The sequence below is a fragment of the Rhea pennata genome, chromosome 2, assembly GCF_028389875.1.
Source record: "Rhea pennata isolate bPtePen1 chromosome 2, bPtePen1.pri, whole genome shotgun sequence".
NCBI lineage: Eukaryota > Metazoa > Chordata > Aves > Rheiformes > Rheidae > Rhea > Rhea pennata.
In genome coordinates, this window is record NC_084664.1 from 31121607 (window position 1) to 31139197 (window position 17591).

At 36.3% G+C, this 17591-nt stretch overlaps 1 long non-coding RNA gene across 3 annotated transcripts in view; it reads left to right on the forward strand.

The window, feature by feature from the left end:
* Positions 1 to 17591, forward strand: part of LOC134136064 (uncharacterized) — a 42741-nt gene that overhangs the window by 22964 nt on the left and 2186 nt on the right. The window contains exons 4-5 of one of the 3 annotated variants that reach the window (XR_009957417.1): positions 1043 to 1145; positions 1582 to 1617. The exons of 1 other annotated variant lie outside the window; for it this stretch is intronic. This is a non-coding gene — a long non-coding RNA (uncharacterized LOC134136064). Of the gene's footprint in view, positions 1 to 1042; positions 1146 to 1581; positions 1618 to 17591 lie in introns of those variants that run through there. One more of the 3 variants, XR_009957418.1, reaches the window with a different exon arrangement.

The window sequence follows — 17591 nt, forward strand, 5'->3', positions numbered from 1 at the left end:
AACTCTAAAAAATACTGCTACCCATGATTGGAAATGTATTTGTCTAAAGCTCTGAAGTTAGTAACTACAGACCACGAAAATAAGTTTAGTAAAAGGCAGTGGAGAAGAACAAGCAATATTTACTCCCTAGTTTTAAAGTACCTTTATTTTCTTTTTCTAACTTAATATTAACTTTATTTTTAATATTCATAATCAAATCATTTCTATGGGAACAATGGTAGGAATAGTTTACATTTGCTAGAAGTTAAGGTAGTTAATAATGTTTCAGGCTATAGCATGTGACCACTAAATTGTTATCATACCATTGTGGGTTAAATACGTGAGTATTGGTGTTTAGTTTTCATAAAAGCTTTATTGTCATGATACAGCTCAATGGAGAGCTGTCTTTCATTACAGGATCTATGATCACGCTGTTTTTCATCTCCCTGTTGATTGATACAGTTGGATTCCACAAAGACCTAGTCTAAAGCCTTGAAGCTGGAAGAAGTCTTGGTAGTAAAAGTCTTGCAAAAGCCCTTTTCTCAGTCTGAATATTTCAGGTAGTACCAAGGGGGTTAGGAAGACAGACAGACAGACAGAATGCTCCTGTGGGACTACCCTGAATGAATGCTTCAGTCTTGTGCCTGGAGATCCCTTCACAGATGTAATGTAGATGATGACAATGCTCTAGTAGCTCTAGTTCTGCTGAAGAAAGGTGACAGCTGAATCTTTTAAAAATCATCTTTTGTTTTCTCTGTAGTTCTTTCTTTGGACATCCCTAATGCTACTGATCTGGAGGATTTTTCACCTTTTGTGTACTGACTTCTCTCATGTGCTAGAAAAGTTGATGTTTGGAGTCTGTGCTGCCTGCATATATGCCAGCAGATAGCAAATGTGTTATAACTGTGACTTATGTGTGTTGTTGGCTTTATTCTTCTTTGGAGTCAACTCTTTCTTGTGAGAATACATATATTGTATAACAATAATGAAGTATTCAACACATTTAAAAACATTCAAGAGTGTTTTCCTTAGAGCTCTGTAATTCACGTTCCTTTTTCTCCAGCCTGGTGAGGTCCTTGATGTTGTACAGCTTCGTAGACTCATTTATTCTGGGATGAAAACCTAATGCAGAAAATCCTCAGCGGTCATGACGCATCATCCAGATGGTAGGAAGCTCAGCCTTATGTAAGAATGAGGGCAAGTGAGTCTTGCTGAAATATCTGTGTCAATATCCTGAAAATCACATTCGAAATGAATTCACTATCACATTCTTAAGTAGTATGTTGGGTCAATGCAGAGTATTGTAAAATGTTTAGCTTGGTGTACAATGATTCAGTCTCATGGAGAAATGTATTTCAAAAGCTTGGGTTCAGTTTAGATAAGCATCATGCAGTTTGTTTACCTAAAAGTTTTAACTGTCTCTGAGTATGCAGGATTTGGTTAAAAATACTTAGAAATGGTCTTTCTTAGCATTGTAATTTCTGGTCTGACTCACAAGGAACATAGAAGTGAAAAAGATATTCTTTCAAATATTTCAGGCCAAAAGGTTTCAAAGGAATGACAAATATTTTGTGTTTCATAAACTAATTTTCTGTTTCTCAGGTTGCTTCCATGAAAAAAATAGGTTGTAAACTGAGATTTCTAGTCTTCAGAAGATGTCAGCTTTGGTCCAAATCAGAACACAAAAGTGAAGTTTCAGATTTTCATTAGAATACAACTTTGAAATATATATACATAAAGCAATAAAAAGAATCATTTGAAGAGGTAGAGAGTTTTATCTTTATGATGTTGATAGGTCATAACCAGTCAAAATAATTAAATGTAATACATTATTGTAATATATTTATGCAGAAATTGCAGTAAAAATTAGTTGTAATGTAAAACCAAGTTTTTTGTGTGGACATCTAAATTGATAGTTTTTTATTAATCTTTTAGATATAAGATTAATTATATGCTTGTTTTACTGTATTAATTAGGTCCAACCGTTCCTATTTCCCTTAGCACTTGTGTTGAAATAGGTATAATTGTTTTAGGCTCCTTTTGCAGCATCTCCTTCAGAAAAAAGCAGTAGGCTTCCTTTCCATTACCTACCTAAGTATTTCCACCTTCTGACCTCCTTCTCTTGAGAATTCACATCTTTTTTGCCTTAATCGGTGAAGGAAAAAATATTAGCAATACTACGGAGTTTGCTTTATTTTCATCTTTGCTCTAGTTCTGACTAACCGTAGTTTTCAAATCTATTTTGCCACCTTATTGTCCTTCAGAGAGCAAATAAATATATTTTATATGGAATTTTGACTTACCATTTGCCCTGTTTCATGTTCAGACCTAGATGTTTTTTGTCATTGCTAGAATCCCTTGCACATTTGCCTAAGCACAGAAAGAAACTCATTTTCATTAGACAAAATATTTTATTCCAGTTGATTGATCTAGTCCCAATAATAAATGACTCATCATTATATATTATATGTTTCATTTTGGGTTAGCACACAGTGACCTATCTGATTTTCTGAGTGGAGCACACTGACTTATTAAAGTGAAATGCTTGTTCCTACTTTATTTTATTTCAGATATTTAAACTTTTTTTTTTTTTTTTTTTTTTTTTTTGATATTTGTTGTTTTCAAAAGGTAGAGAAAGCAGTTTACATCTGGTTATATCCAATCTGGAAAGAAGGAGAATTCTATTAGGACTTATCTTCTGCTTTTTATAGTCACTGCTTCAGGCTGTGAATGGAAGTGTACAGAGTATAGAGTTGAAAGAATAGAGATAGGTGATATATAGGCAATGTAGTTTTTACTTTATAGGGAACAAACTTCAAATAAAAGAATAGTCTTTTCAAAACATGAACTTGAAGTTCAGAAAAATATTGGGTGTTGTTTTCCTCTTTTCAATATTGTGAGTTTGAAATATAACCAAAAACTTTAAAAAACTAGAAGAAAATACCAAGGGAAGGAAGATTCTCAGCCCACTGGTAGTTAGTGAAATGAAAACACCATTTTGCCTGTTTGGCAATATTTGAAAAATGCATTATTTAGCAGTGTAAAACCTAAATTCAGACTCAATCAGTCAGTCAAACATCTTAGACTCAGGAAAACAGAGAAAATATTAATGAGAGATGTTAAATTGTGCAGGGATGTTTAATGCAAACAGCTGCATATTAGACCTTTTCCTTTCCCTCTGAAGGACCTACTGCTGCATTTGCATGCAAGATATACAATTAGGTTTTAATCTTGGCTTTACCACATTTGTTGATACTTGGATTAAATGAATTTGAAAGTGTTTTGAATACTTCAGTTCTCCTGGATTTATAGTCAGAATCTTAGGAGTCACTGAGTTTTTTATGTTTTCCATTCCAAATCATAAATATTCAAGGTTCATATGAAATTCTGCCCAGGTAAGGATCATGGCTGTTGTGACAGACTCAGACAGGTTACAAATAAGAAGTGAAAACTCCAAGGATGGCATTATACTGATTTTAATTGTTACAAACACATTTATCTTGACTATACTTTACTTGAAATAATACCATAAAATGCACATGCCTCTACTTTCTCAGTAAAAAATATAAAGAAAAATATTTTAACTTGAGATTTTCATAGCCTTTTTTTTCCCAAAGATTTTTCCTTTAAATAATGGTCCTGCCTCTCTCCACTCCTCATTTCTCAACCCTGTTGATCCCATCACTTTGCTTCTCCTACGACTGCCTGTTGCTGCTGAGCAGCTTTCACTCAGCAAAAGAGCAGAAAACTTCCTCATTTTTTTTTTAATCTGAGTGGTTTTCTACATTTTTAGCAAAGATATGAAGCAATCTTTGTTCTTAAAGATTGTCTGGTGTGCCAATAAGTAAGTGGTGGGAATACAACTATGAAGGGGAAAGAAGACAGGAAGAGGGAGTACAAATGCTACGTTTCAGTGGTGGCTAGATGTTAAATTTCATAAGGTACCTACCCCCCCAGACTTCTGTATTTGAACTTCCTTTAAATTAGGAGCATATTTACAGCAGCAAAAGCATTGATATGTACTGCCTAGGGCTTCCATGATGCTGGTTATGAAAACAGCTGACAGCGAAGTGATGGTGAGGTCTGCAGCCTGGGTTTCCATGCAGACTGCTGGTACCACTCACACTTTGGACTGCAGTGAAGACATAACCTTTGTTTGATGGTGCTCAAAGACTTCTTAAATCATCAAAGTCATGGCTTGTATAGCTGCTAATCTGAGTAAAAATGTGAGTGTATAGCAATCCAGTTGTTACAATATGTGGTTCCATGCAGTAATAGATGAAGACAGGTTAGCAACAAAGTTGTAATTTTGCCAAAGGGTTTTGATAATATCCCAAACTTTGAGAGAAACGTGCACACTAAGATGTCTTTAGATCATACTCAAATTGAATTGCAGCACTAGTGACTGATTATTCCTGCAGCCTTTAGCTTGTATCCTTTAATAAATGGAAAAGCAAGGAGAGTTCCGTTATCCTGAAAAGTACTTTGGCAAGGACCTTCGTTTAAGAAAAAAGAAAAAAAGCCCAACAAAAAACTGAAATACATAAATACAGATATTTCAGAGTATGCAAATGACATCGTGTTGATACCAGTGTGGATGCTTTGTTTTGTTATCTCTCAGAATGCTTTATTTTTCACGTCTGATGACTAAAGGGACAATTTTGTTTCCTTGTGAATTTTCCCATATGTTTCAATGACATGCCTGAGAAACCAATCATCTCTTTAATAGGTTTATTTTCATTAATGCCTCAATAAATACCTTTACTGTAAAAACTGCGGACCATTCTCAGCCTCTGCTCCAAAAAACAGTATTAGGTGTAAGATGCACTCTCTCAGACCAGGCTGGATTCCTTTCCTGGCTTTCATTTTATCACTAATGTTATAGGCAAGCACCTCAACTAACCTTTGACTTCATAATTTTAATGAAACACTAGAGATACAACGCAAATACGCTATATTTTTAATGGAGAACTTTGGGATGCTATATTTGGATGAAAGTCAAGCACATTGACAAACTTCTTTATTGGCAGGAGGAGATTAAATAACTTCATCCCTTTCTGCTTTCTATTAGTCAAAATAAATTGAAGGGAATCTCAAAAGATATTATACATTATTGTTCAAATAAGCAGCCAAATGTTTGGCTGCCTATCAGCAGCTTAGGTGAACTATCCAAACTTTTTTGTTGAAAGTTGGCTACAAATCTCACAAGAGCTGGCATACTGTGGAGGTTTCTGGTGCTCTATCTTGGCAGGAAGATGGAAATAAAAGTAAGAGCATATCTAAAGATGTCTGTCTTCCAAAAGAAAAATCCATTTAATTCTGTGAATTATCCTCAGTTTTGGATATGCAAAATTCTGCTAATCATGGTCTTGCCGAACAAGACCATTACTGGACTATAAGTCGTCTCACTGATTTTAGTAGATCCACTCCCCCAAAAGGCATTATTCATTCAAAGTGAGACTGATAAAATAGTATCTATTTTCTAAAGGTAGCTAGTGAACTGCTTCAGACCATTAAATACCTAGCAATACTGATGGCTTAATGGAGCTTCAGTATTGAGTAAAGTGTGGAGAAGCATGACCACGCCTGTCATGTATTTATCCTACATGGGACTTTGCCAACAAAGGGGAAGTTCAGTACAGCCATTTATAAGTTAAATAAAAAATATTTTGTAACCTTAGCATCTCCTCTTCTTGCTCAGAAGTTCAAATATTTATTTTAGTTTGTTGTAGGTTTGAAGAATTTTTCCTTTCTCTGTGGATGAGAAACTCTTGAAAATGATTTTGAAATATCTGTAAAAGCAGTAAGGTTCATTTTCTTGTGAAGATGTGACAGAAACTTTATTTGAATAATTTCAGAATCTGAAACAAAAGAACAAAATGAGAGAGCATGTTCACTTTTTTAAAAAAAATTACTTTTTTTTTTTAAAAAAAAGTAATTTAAAAAAGTGATAAAATACCAATATAAAAAAAGAAATCAGTTGAGATAGGACTTTTTAAAAAAGATAGGCCACAGCTTGTCTCTCAGACACATCTTAAACATCTGATGCCCTTTCAGAAGTGCTGGCATCCTGCAGCTCCAATTTACGTCTAGATCTTCAGACACCTTAGAGTGCTTCTGAAATGCTGCTTTGTTTCTTATAGCAACAACAAGATGCCGGACTTTGGTGAATCAGGCCATCTTCTGTTTATGTTTCCAAAATGCCTTAATGTTCATGAAATTGTGTGTATTTAATAATGTTTTCATTACCCATATTTGCTTATTACTCCAAGAAACCATTGAGAAGACAATAATCTGGGGAGCCGTTGTAGTATTGCCCTGAATTATAAAGGTCGAGACCTAGTGCTGTCAGTCCACAGCACAAGTAATTGCCACACAAATTGGGACAGATTGAGTGAGCTGAACTTTAGACAGCACCATTAATCTAGGTAAGCATTACTCATCAAACTAATTACTCATAATTGCTTTTTTTCTTCGAGCATGGAACACCTCAGCCGTTACTCCCGTGCTAACCTTTAAAGAGTAATTGCTCTTAACAAACATGGAAGTTTTTTCCCTAAATAATTCTTTATTGCACTGGAAGTGAAAGACAGCTCAGAATATAACTGAGTGTCGTTCTGAGTTAGAAATGAAGATTATTGTGGTCAAATGTAGGGAAAATCAGGACAACTCACTGTCTACCATGAAAGGTAGACATCTTAACTTGATGGTTACTTAGTGAGGATGCTTGACCTTATAGAAATAATCAGGTATTTAATGTACCAGCACTGTCTAGATTGCAGGATGTGAAGCTATTACTGTCAGTACTGCTTAAAACAGTACAGTTCCACTTGCAGTACCGTGTCTGGGGTGAAACTGCTCTGTCTGCAGAGACCTTTAACGTATATACCTTTAAAAGGATCTTCAAATAGCTTCCATGGCTGTGCTATGTTTGAAAGATTTGGGGATTTCTATATAGATTGCAGAATTCAAAATGAAAACACAGAATTCTCAAGCTAGGCCTAAGCGCCTGAAATGGTCTCTTAAAAAGCCTGAAAATATAAAATATATCAGGAACTCATTGGAAACTTGGGCTGGAGATGATACTTATTAGAAGCATCAAAAGTTAAAATTGCTAATGATCTGATGAGTGAAAACTGTTTTTGGTCCTCTACTATAGATATGCTTTTCTATAAGCCTGAAAGTCCCGTACACTGTAGGTTTATTTGTATTTCTGTTTCTGTTGCTTGAGTATGCACTGACCTCAAAAGGGACAGCGCTGCGACCTTCGAAAGGACCCGGCAGTCGTTCAGCCACTGTGTTCTAATTGCTGTAACCAATACTGGACTCAAGACGGGAAGCTGGATTGCTTTAAGATTAAAAGTTTACCAAGGTAATTTAAAGCAACTTTGACCAAAATCTGTAGTCTCCTGTTTTGGTAGGGTACTCTGAATTTTCTTACAAGGGTATTATTTTGCTCAAATGGTTTCATCTATCCGGATTCCCAAGCGCAAAACCTATATTCTTTGAAGCTAGAAGGAGCATAAACACTGATTTAAATTATAGCATTTTCCCCTAGAAAGTAGCCCAGAGGCCACAAGCACTTCCTCATATCTTTCTTCTTACATATCCAGACATCCTTACAGCAGTGTAGCATGGAGTCATTGCCTTAGACTGTAAATGGAAACATTGCTCAAAATTTGTATGAAATCAGGTTTGTCCGAGTTTGGCCTGGGATTCAGTAAGTGCCTGATCAGCTGGCAAGTAATGGGAGTGAGAGGGAAAATAAGGAAAACAAGGTGTGAAAATGAAATCTGATAGCCTAATCAGTTTTTTGTTAGCTTTGTTCTTTTAAGCCTCAAATGAACAGCCAGGAGATCACACGGCTTTTCTTTTCTTTTCTTTTCTTTCTTTCTTTCTTTCTTTCTTTCTTTCTTTCTTTCTTTCTTTCTTTCTTTCTTTTTTCTTTTTTGATCTCATGGAGATGTTTCTCTAGCATAGAAGAAAATATTTTGGCAAAGTAGTGAGGGAAATGTATATTAATATTATTCATTTTCCGTGCTCTGTTGGTGAGTAGGAAATCCAAGCTAACAAATCTCTACCCTGTGAGGATTCAATTCATATAGAATTTACAGCTGTTTCTTTTCTAAAACTTTTCTTTTTAAGTGTGGCTGTGAATCTTAGGATATATTTTAGTTGGCTGTCCTTGATGTAGCTGTTGTTACATATAATTACGAAAAGCTATATTCTTTGCAGTTGGACAAACATTTCATAGTATTCCTCGGTGTAATCTCATATTTTCGCCATCCAGTGCAGTGAGATTTTACTAAATATATACCTAAAGCTCATAGGAGACAGCACAACATTTTACTGGAACTTGTTGCCTTCAATAACTTTGTAACCTATTGCTTGATAATATGTGCACAAGGCCAGGGTGGGTAGAAACGGATTGACTCCAGCCTAAAAGCCTTGTATTTACGAGAATGCTCTGATATGCCTGAGGTGCTAAGCCTGGTTCCCAGGGGTTAGCAGCCTGTCAGCAGGGGCTGTTACTGGGCTAACAGCTCCTGAACAGCATGGGCTGATGTCTGGCCAGCATGGAGCATCAGAAGAACATGTCTATAGCTGCTTGCAACAGCCCTGGTAAATATACCCCTAGCTTTTCTGAATTTTTTGGATTTTCTGGAAAACACAGTTATTTCTAGCTCTGATATATGAGGTATCTGTCTATCCTAAATAAACATATGCATAAATACATGTATTTATAAAGCTGCAAATATGTGTGTGTGTGAGAGAGAGAGAGACAGAAATAAAGTATGCAGTAAATTCTAAGATAGGAATATTATTTGTTGAATCACAGATGTGATGAATCATATGAGAATCTTACAGTTTTAATACTGAGAAGCTGCAGTGTTTTTGTATTAGGGGGGCTCCATGCTAGTAGGAGTGCTTCCATCAAAATAATGGCTCAGGAGGAGGAAAGAAATGCATTATGTGTGCTACCTGCATTTTCTTAATTCCATTTACTAGATTTTAATTGAATAAGTGCAGAAAACAACTTAAAGAGCTGAATATATGAGAGCAATTTGTTCCCCAGAAGAAATTTCAGGAATACCTTTCTAGGTTTCTGTACATGTGTTATTCCTCTAGGTTCAAATCTAATGATAGAAACTAAGCTGATGTTGTTCAGCGAGGATTTGATCAGCATATTAGCGCTGCTACTTAAGCGTATAAAGATCCCTGACTTCAGATAATAGTGAGCACTGTTCTTCAGATTAAATCCCTCAGAGCTGATTCCTTGTTTAAAGTACTTCCGAAGATATTTAGGGGCTGTACAGTTGCTAGTACATCCATTACAGGCAATTTTCAAAAGGAAAATCCTATCATTTAGGTTATTGTCTATTCTATACCTATATCAGCAATTAGTGTGGTACAATATATGAATTTCCAGGTACCACCAGCAAGTGGTCCATACTACTTTTCCCTTCCTGTAGCTGACTGGTTTTCTATGCAACATTTACTTGGGCACACTAGGACTGACTGCTGTGGTGGTACTTCTAAAATATATTTTAAAAGCTTCAAAGTGCTAGAATAGCTGATTGATTTAACAGAGTACCCCATTACTAGTATAAAACCACACTGCTGAAAAGTCTGTGTGGGATTCTTGCTCATTCATGAATGCAGTTAAAGACATTGCTGAAATTCTTCATGGTCCTGTATGGTTTGGGATCTACTTTATAAAGTCTACATTTCACCTTACATGCCTGGTGTAATTGCCTACACCATGGCAACTGAGATTCTCTGTTCTCTACGTAGGAACAAACCTAGAAGATTTGTATTTAGTTCTCCCAGGCCCTGCATGTGCTATTCTCTCCCTTTAGAGTTTGAATCTAGTGACCTTCAGGCCAAGTGACAAGATGCATTTATTCTTTGTGTATTAAATGATTCATTATTTTAAAAAATATTTTCAGAGCCTTATGTTTTGATTTTTCTCTAATCAAAAAGAATCAGAGGAGCTGGGTTCTAGTTTCTGATTCTACAAAGTATTTTGTGATTACAGTTTCCTATTTCATCACCAGAATAAAACTGACATCTTTTACATTATTTTCATGAGGAAAGTAGGTTAAGGGAGAGACACTCTGAAAACTGCTAGCAGCACGTTTTCTACTGAAAAAGGTTGCTCTCCTGAGAAAACTTTCAGTTACAGAGAGTGAATTTTGCAATTTCTGGCAAAAAAGCTTAATCAGCTCAACTTTCCATCACAGGTTAATGATGTTGATAAATGCACTTTGTGAACTAAGCTTCCTGAGTTTTTATTACAATTCTGTCTGTCTTTACAAATAAAAACCAAAGGAACACAAAACAGCTGGCATTTGAACATTATCTCAGTAAGTACAGATGTAAAGATAGTCAATGGTCTACAATAGTATGCCCAGTTTTGTTTGATGTTATACTCACAGAGCAGCTGAAAATGGAAAAAAAAAAAGGAGACGCATATGAAATACAAATGTAATTCCCACTTGTCTGCATAAAACATGTTATGGAAAATTGTTAGCCATTGAAATAGTGTTAGTATTGACCTAAGTTTTGTAAGCTACTGATTAAATATTTAGTAGTATAATATAACTATTACTGACGAATATGAAGATATTCATCAAGAAATGAGTGACTGTAAACAATAATGAGTTTGTCTATAAATTTTCTTCTAAAGAGTATACCATGAAAAAGAACCAGAAAGAATAGCTGTACTATATGGATGATCTCTGAAAAGAGATTTACCATTTCTGTTTGTTCATATATATTGTACATTATATCTTGTCTTGGTATAAGCAGAGTGTTTTACATTTGAAATATGGAATAAATGATAATTCTTTAGCTCATTATATATGAGAATAAATAAATGCAGAGCTGAACATATGCAATATGGATGTTAATTAAATATTGCTAGAGCTTGCAGTTTGTTTTTTTGCTGTTTTGTTAGTGCTTTTTCCTCTCTGAATTACTAACACTAATGATGCCCACCATTGAATACAATTTGTTTAGTCGTTTGATTACTCAAGACCTTTTATAGAACTATTAATTCACAGGATTAACTGTTCCCTTCTAGCTGAAAAAGGCTGAAGATTTTATGTTGGTATTTTATTATCATGCAGGCTGGGCCTTACTCTTCTGTCTGTTCTTCCCATGGAGTTTACCAGAGACATCTGCTAATAAAGACCACTTCAAAGAAGTGGACATACCAGTGGTAGGCATAGGTATATCATTTGTATTTGAGCTCACAAACTGTGAGTGTAGATTTTCTAGACTGATCTTCTGGTTCCCAAACTATCTGTTCTGGAAAAAAAAAAAAAAAAAAAAAAAAAAAGAGAGAGAGAGAGAGAGAGAGAAAGACAAACCTCTCTTCCTTTGAGATGCTAATGAGCACTCTTGACCCTTCACTTCTGCAGTTATTTGCTCCATACATGTGATGAAGAGATGATGTTCACACTGTTTCTTGTTAGTAGAGCATGTACCTCAAAAAATACGGTATTATTTAAATAGCATGGTCCTTAATCAACATGCTGTTAAACTGCAGCTTTGAAGAGCTTCACTATTCCAGGTTTAAGTACATGTCCTTCTGAATGTGTGCAGTTCTACAGAGGTCTCTAATATGACACAGTTAAGGGATAATCCCAACTTCTCATAAAGCAGTGACACAGACCAAGATTGCTGTGTGACTGACTAGAATAACAAGTCAGTGACACACACCCTGTCAGCCAGGATTGTTGTCTTCTAAGTCTGATATCTTTTCTTTCAGGAATGGTTTGGCCTTTTTAGAGCTGTTGTCCAGATGATGGTTGAAAGGAATGCCCTCAGATGTACTCTCTCTGAGCTAGAAAATGGCAACTTCTTTCCCTGTGGATGTTGCAATGGCTGTGTAGTTATAAAGCAGGAATTTCAGTCCAGCTGTTTTGTAACGACCATGGACTGCAGAGGTGTTAAATGTCTGTGTGTGTTTGTGTGTGTGTGCATTTCTCACAAGTGTCTCTTTTAGGCTGCAGTGCAGATGGTGAGTTAGTACAGACCAGAACTCAAACATTCTGCTTCATTTTAGGCAGTTCTGTTGTGTCAGTCTTGGAATGAAGCAAGGAGATACACATCACAGTTTCTAACGTGTGAAGTGGTTTGGAATAAAAGTCCAGCTTAAACTAAACTGAAAAGGCCTGACTCAGAGGGATTTGTGTGGTTTCCTTTGCTAATGAGGTCTGTGTACTCAGACAAGCCCCCCCCCCCCAATGTGTTTGGCGCCTTAGGGTTTTTCCTTGGCCAAACCATTGTAGCTGAACAAGCTGAAATTAATCTCAATATAGCAGGAAGGGTTGACAAGAGCACTAGTAAGGAGGGTATTGACTCAGTGAGCGTCTTTGGGTCATATCAAAATGGCCGTAGGAACCCTCGGTTTCTAACTTCATGGTCATCTGCAGGCAAATCTGGTTTGAAAGAAAATTTTCTCTCTTTCTTCCCTTGGTTAACATTGGTTTATCAGTGTACCTCCTACTCTTGCTGCCTTCATTAGCACCCATGCTGTGAAGTGATTGCCGTAGGTGAGAAGAGGAGACTCTTGCTTGTTAGGTTTCAAGTGCATTCTCTCACTTCAGAGATCTCTTTAATTAAAACCTCCAAAAACTGTATTTACTCTTCAAATTCAACATTTAGCAGCTGTAGTGAGAAGTAGGCCCCTTTGCTGGAGAACAGCTCAAGTATCTGAGACACAGCACAGATCTGTAAAGGTTATATATGCCCTAAGAGGATGACAGCTGATTTGTTACTGATGGAGCTTTCTAAATCAGTACAGGCCACTTCATCAACTTTAATGTTAATCTATTAGCTGCATTAGTTTTAATGGACTTAATGTGACTAAGTCTTCTGTACCGCCTGGCCATGATCAAACAATAGCTGAGACTTCCAATGTCCCTCTTACAGAGCACTCAAGTGAGAAAACAGATAGACTATGTGCTGTCGATCAGCTCTTGCATCAAGATGATTATTTCCTGAAATATAAAACAACAAATTGCCACCAAAAATATACTGGAAGGTCATGTTAGACCACGTTTGGAGTTGCCGTATTTAACCCACGACCATGTGAATTTTACCATCTTATATCCTTCATGGTGAATAGATAAAGTAGCTGTAATCTGCAGTTTACCAGGGGAAGACTTTCTCTCTGTTCTAAGCTGAGATAAGTTGTACCAGGGCAAAAGACAGTTTCTAGAAATCTTACATGTTTTTATCAAAGCTACACATTAGCCATTGATTGCCTTTATGTTTGCATCCTTGCTATATTTACCCAGAGTGTACCAAAAAGAAGACATTAACTTCCCTGTTATTCTCCAATATTATCCTTTGTTAAGGACGGGGGTCACATTGCAGAGTGCTGGGTGGTTGACAGAGAGCATGGGAAGGCAAGAGATCATAGTGAAAATAATGTCACTTACCTGTATTTGTTCTCCCTCTCCTCCTCCATCGCTTTGCGTGTGGTGCTGAGACCTGTAGAGGCTCGTACCGTGGTTTACAGTGTTTCAGAGACTGATGCCCTCTATGAACAGTTTCTTAGTGTAGTGTGAAGAAATGTATCTTTTGTTTCAGGGATGCTTTGTGCAAACAGCATAAGCCAAATAACTCAGTAGGTAAATCAGCTCCAGTGTGATATATGTTGGACTACTGCCTGGTATTTTAAGGATAGCATGCAAACCACACACAAAATTCAAATAAGGAGGCAGCTGGTGCAGTTTTTCATGGCTTAGAGAAGTCTTCACTGTTGTCTGCATTTATTGCAGCTGTTATTTTTTCATTCTAAAGAATAAAAAAGATACTGCAGTATGTCTCTGTTTTATTTCTCAAAATAAAATAAAAAATTTTACTGTTTTTATTTGTAATAGAACCAAGAACTCTGTGGCATTTCAATATTTTAAATAAATAAATCAGTCCACCCTTTTCTACCTTTTTCTTGCTGCAGTGTTTCAGCCTAATCTCATCATAATCTCAACCAAACTTCCTTAGAAATTAATATTTTTTGATAATTATTCAATTTTAGGGAAAAAAATTCTGCTCAATTCCTTAAAATATGTTACTCACAAATTAAAGAAAACAAAGTAGTTCTCTGAATTCTAATCTGAGCTCTTACAGAGAATGGAAGAATATCCTTATAAAAAATGAATACCTTCAGAACTGGTTGTCCGCGACAAAAGTGAAGCTACAATATATCTGTTATATATGACATTCAGCGAGCAGCAGCTTCTTGCACTTGCTGTCTTATAACCACAGTTTCATGTGCTTGCTGACAGATCATTAAAAATCTATCATTATTTGTAATCTGTCATCATCATAGAAATCGATAAATAGGCTTTGCTGATTCTGTGTTTATCTTGCAGTGGAAGATCATTTTCATGAAAAAAAGTCTGTATTGTGCAGCATACTTATTAACTACAAAATGGAGCAAAGATTCAAATTATAAATAAAACTAGTAGAGTGTACAATCTGAACTCTGAAATGTTCATGTTTTAAAGTGTCAAGCCTGAATCACATAGGAAATTCCCTTTGTCTGTTTGAATAAGATGTTTAGTTTTGGTGCTCTTATTTAAACAATGATATTCCAAATAATATCTATAGTCTGTGATGTATTGGGAAGAAAATTCTCCTGGGAAAAAAAGTGATTTTCTTTTCTTCTACAGCTTTCATTGAGCAATAATATTTACCTTTCCATAAATAACTGGATCCATCATAATTTATTGCACGTATGGGCCCTGCAAATAAATGTTTTCTGCCTTAAATCTTCCCAATATGAAGGCAAAGTATGGAACAGCTCCACTATACAAGTTTATATGTGCAAACCATTACAGCTGTAAGAGAAGGAAATGGAACAATGCGGTAAAATTTAGCAGCAGTTGTGAAGCTACCAAACATTTGTAGAGACAACCTGTTTTACACAGCAAGTAGTGCCAAGAACACACATCTTTTCCATACCATACTTGATCTGTTATGCTTTGTTTCTAACTGCTATTATAATAGAAATCAAAATCTTGTTAGTACAAAATTTAACAGTGTTAATTCTAGACTCTTCACTTGCTGCACTACAAGAAAGTGTTCCTTTCAACAGCAAAGCAAGGGGCAAGGAGTGAGTAGAAGTCAGAGGTACATTGACAAAGACCATCTTCATTTTGAAGGGATGGTGTGATCCTGCTCTGGTGCTGTGGAGCTCCCACTAACACACAAAAGGTCGATGTTCTAGGACTAGTTCATTTCTGGAGCAGCAGTGGAGGAGCAGTCTAAAGTAGTTGGAAACACGATGCATTTCTGCTAGGTTTAGACAACCCTATTATATGAAGGTAAGTAGCAACTAAGCTAAAGTTTTCCTTCCGTCTTTTTACATTTTTAACAACAATTTAGACTCCAGGACAAGAAATGTCCCATACTTTGCATGCCAAAGCCTACCATATTGAGGGCCAGATAATACTTGGCTTCTCCAACAATTGCTCGGTTAAATGCAGTTTCTCACTTTGAGTATCATGCCATTAACCTAAGGCAAAGAAAAGAGCTGGTTCCTCCTTTTTGGTCAGGCATCAAATCAGAACAAATAAAACATTTCTTGTCCAAGACTCTGGAAATGGCAAGCCTAGCTTTTCAAATATCAGAAAAACTTGTTGAGATCTTGCTTCTAAGGGTGATGCAGAAATTGCAAATTTATTGGGAAGAATAAAGCTCATTCATTGCAGTACTTTGGATATTTATGTACTGCTGTCCTCAGCACTTCTGTGTTGAGAGTCAGCCGAGCCAGCTCCCATCTTTGCGGCAGCTGTGCAGTTGTGTCCTGTTCAGCCAGAAGTGCATCTGTATCTCTGTGTCTGTGGCTTCTGTATTACCTGAAGATATAGGGCATTAAGACACCTTCAGACCAGGCAACAGGTATCAGTGTGGATTTGGCTGCCAAAATTGTCTGCCCACATTTGAAAATGCTAATTGCCCTGTGACAATTCATTTTGATTTCCCCTTCAGTACTTTAATTAAAAGTGAAACAAAGCTGCCATGAAAGGTAAATGAAACATTTCTAAAGCATACTTCTTTATGGGTTGACATTAAAATATAACAATCTAAAGTAGCACTTTCTAATCAGAAAATGAAGGTCAATCACCAAAAAGATTCATGAAACGAGAGAAAAAAAAATTAACCCAGTAATCAAAGACATGGGCTAACTGTGTATGTATATCAGCTGGATGTTAAGCTATTTGTGTTTTCATTTCTTCTGCTACTTTCTTGAAAATGTAAGGAATAAGAAGCCGCTTACTCCCCAATAAAACTGCTGCACCTCCTCAAGGGTTAATGGGCAATAGGCAATCGTTCTTCAAATTGGAATTAATGAGGGAAACAAATAGGAGAGAAATGTAGAACTGAGGAAGGGAAGAAAATACAGTAAACAAACAAGGAACATGCATTGTGAAAAGAAAAAATATGGTGAGGATAGTGAGAAGGGTAAAGAAGGAAAGGGGAAGCAAGAACACTAACGAAAGTTGAAAAGGGCAAATACAAGACAACTGGAGACACAGAAATGTCTAGACAAGTGAGAAAACCAGTAACGAAGTAAAAGAAAAGTATGCCCTGGTATGCCCCAAAGGTGAGATTTTCAAAGGGAAAATGTGTGATTAACTAGACTAATATAAGCTTAACTATTAACTGTTTTTTCAATCTCTTAAAATCTCCCTCTTTTAACAGTAAGAGAAAGAGCTTGTTGGAAATTCTCTGGTTAAAGTTTATGCTGTTATTGACACATGTCAATTTGTCAACCCCAAGTATTTAATTGAAAATTATAAAATCTGACAAAATTTTCTTTGGAATTTATGGTGGGAGGGAGGAAGAAAAGAGTAGGTGATCTTAGAAAAGCTCTGACCCAAAGGAGAGAGTATGGCCAGCTGGTGCATCAGGATCTGTAGTCCGGACTGGAAATTTGAAGTTGTCTCCCTCATCCTGAGCGTGTCTCTGAGCTGCTGGATGGCTCCTTCATTTTGTCCTGTTTTTCCTTTTTCACAGAATGTTTGGGAAGTTGAGATTCAAACTGAGCTCCCAAATCTGTGATTTTTTGTTGTTGTTGTTGTTGTTGTTTTGGGAGATGTGTGTATGCATGAACTAGGGCTCTCATTTTCTGACAAGGTCCATGTAGAGCAGAATTGATTACATTTTTGGTACATCTTGTTTGCCACAATTTAGCTGTAGAGGTGCTTTGTTTATCAGATGTATCTGAAAACTCTGAGGTGTGTGGCAGGCAGGGGAAGGTGGGTAACGCCTTAACATTGGAAATAATGTTACAAAAACGCTGTTTTCTCTCTCCTTTAAAGAGAGAGAAATGGCTTTGCTTTCAAGCCACATTATATCTATATGTAATTTATTATACTAGTCTTATTCTAGTTTCTGCCTAACCTTAGACACTGATCTCTGTATTTCTCATTATTACTCTTTCATTCCTGACCAAAGGAGTTTTTTCTTTCAACAATTTTTTTTCTTTTTTCCTCCAGTCAATAACCTTTCTCTAGGCCTTTATTTTGAATTTTTCAAACACTGTAGATTAATACTCCACCCTGTACAGGTGCCTGCAGGACAGGAGA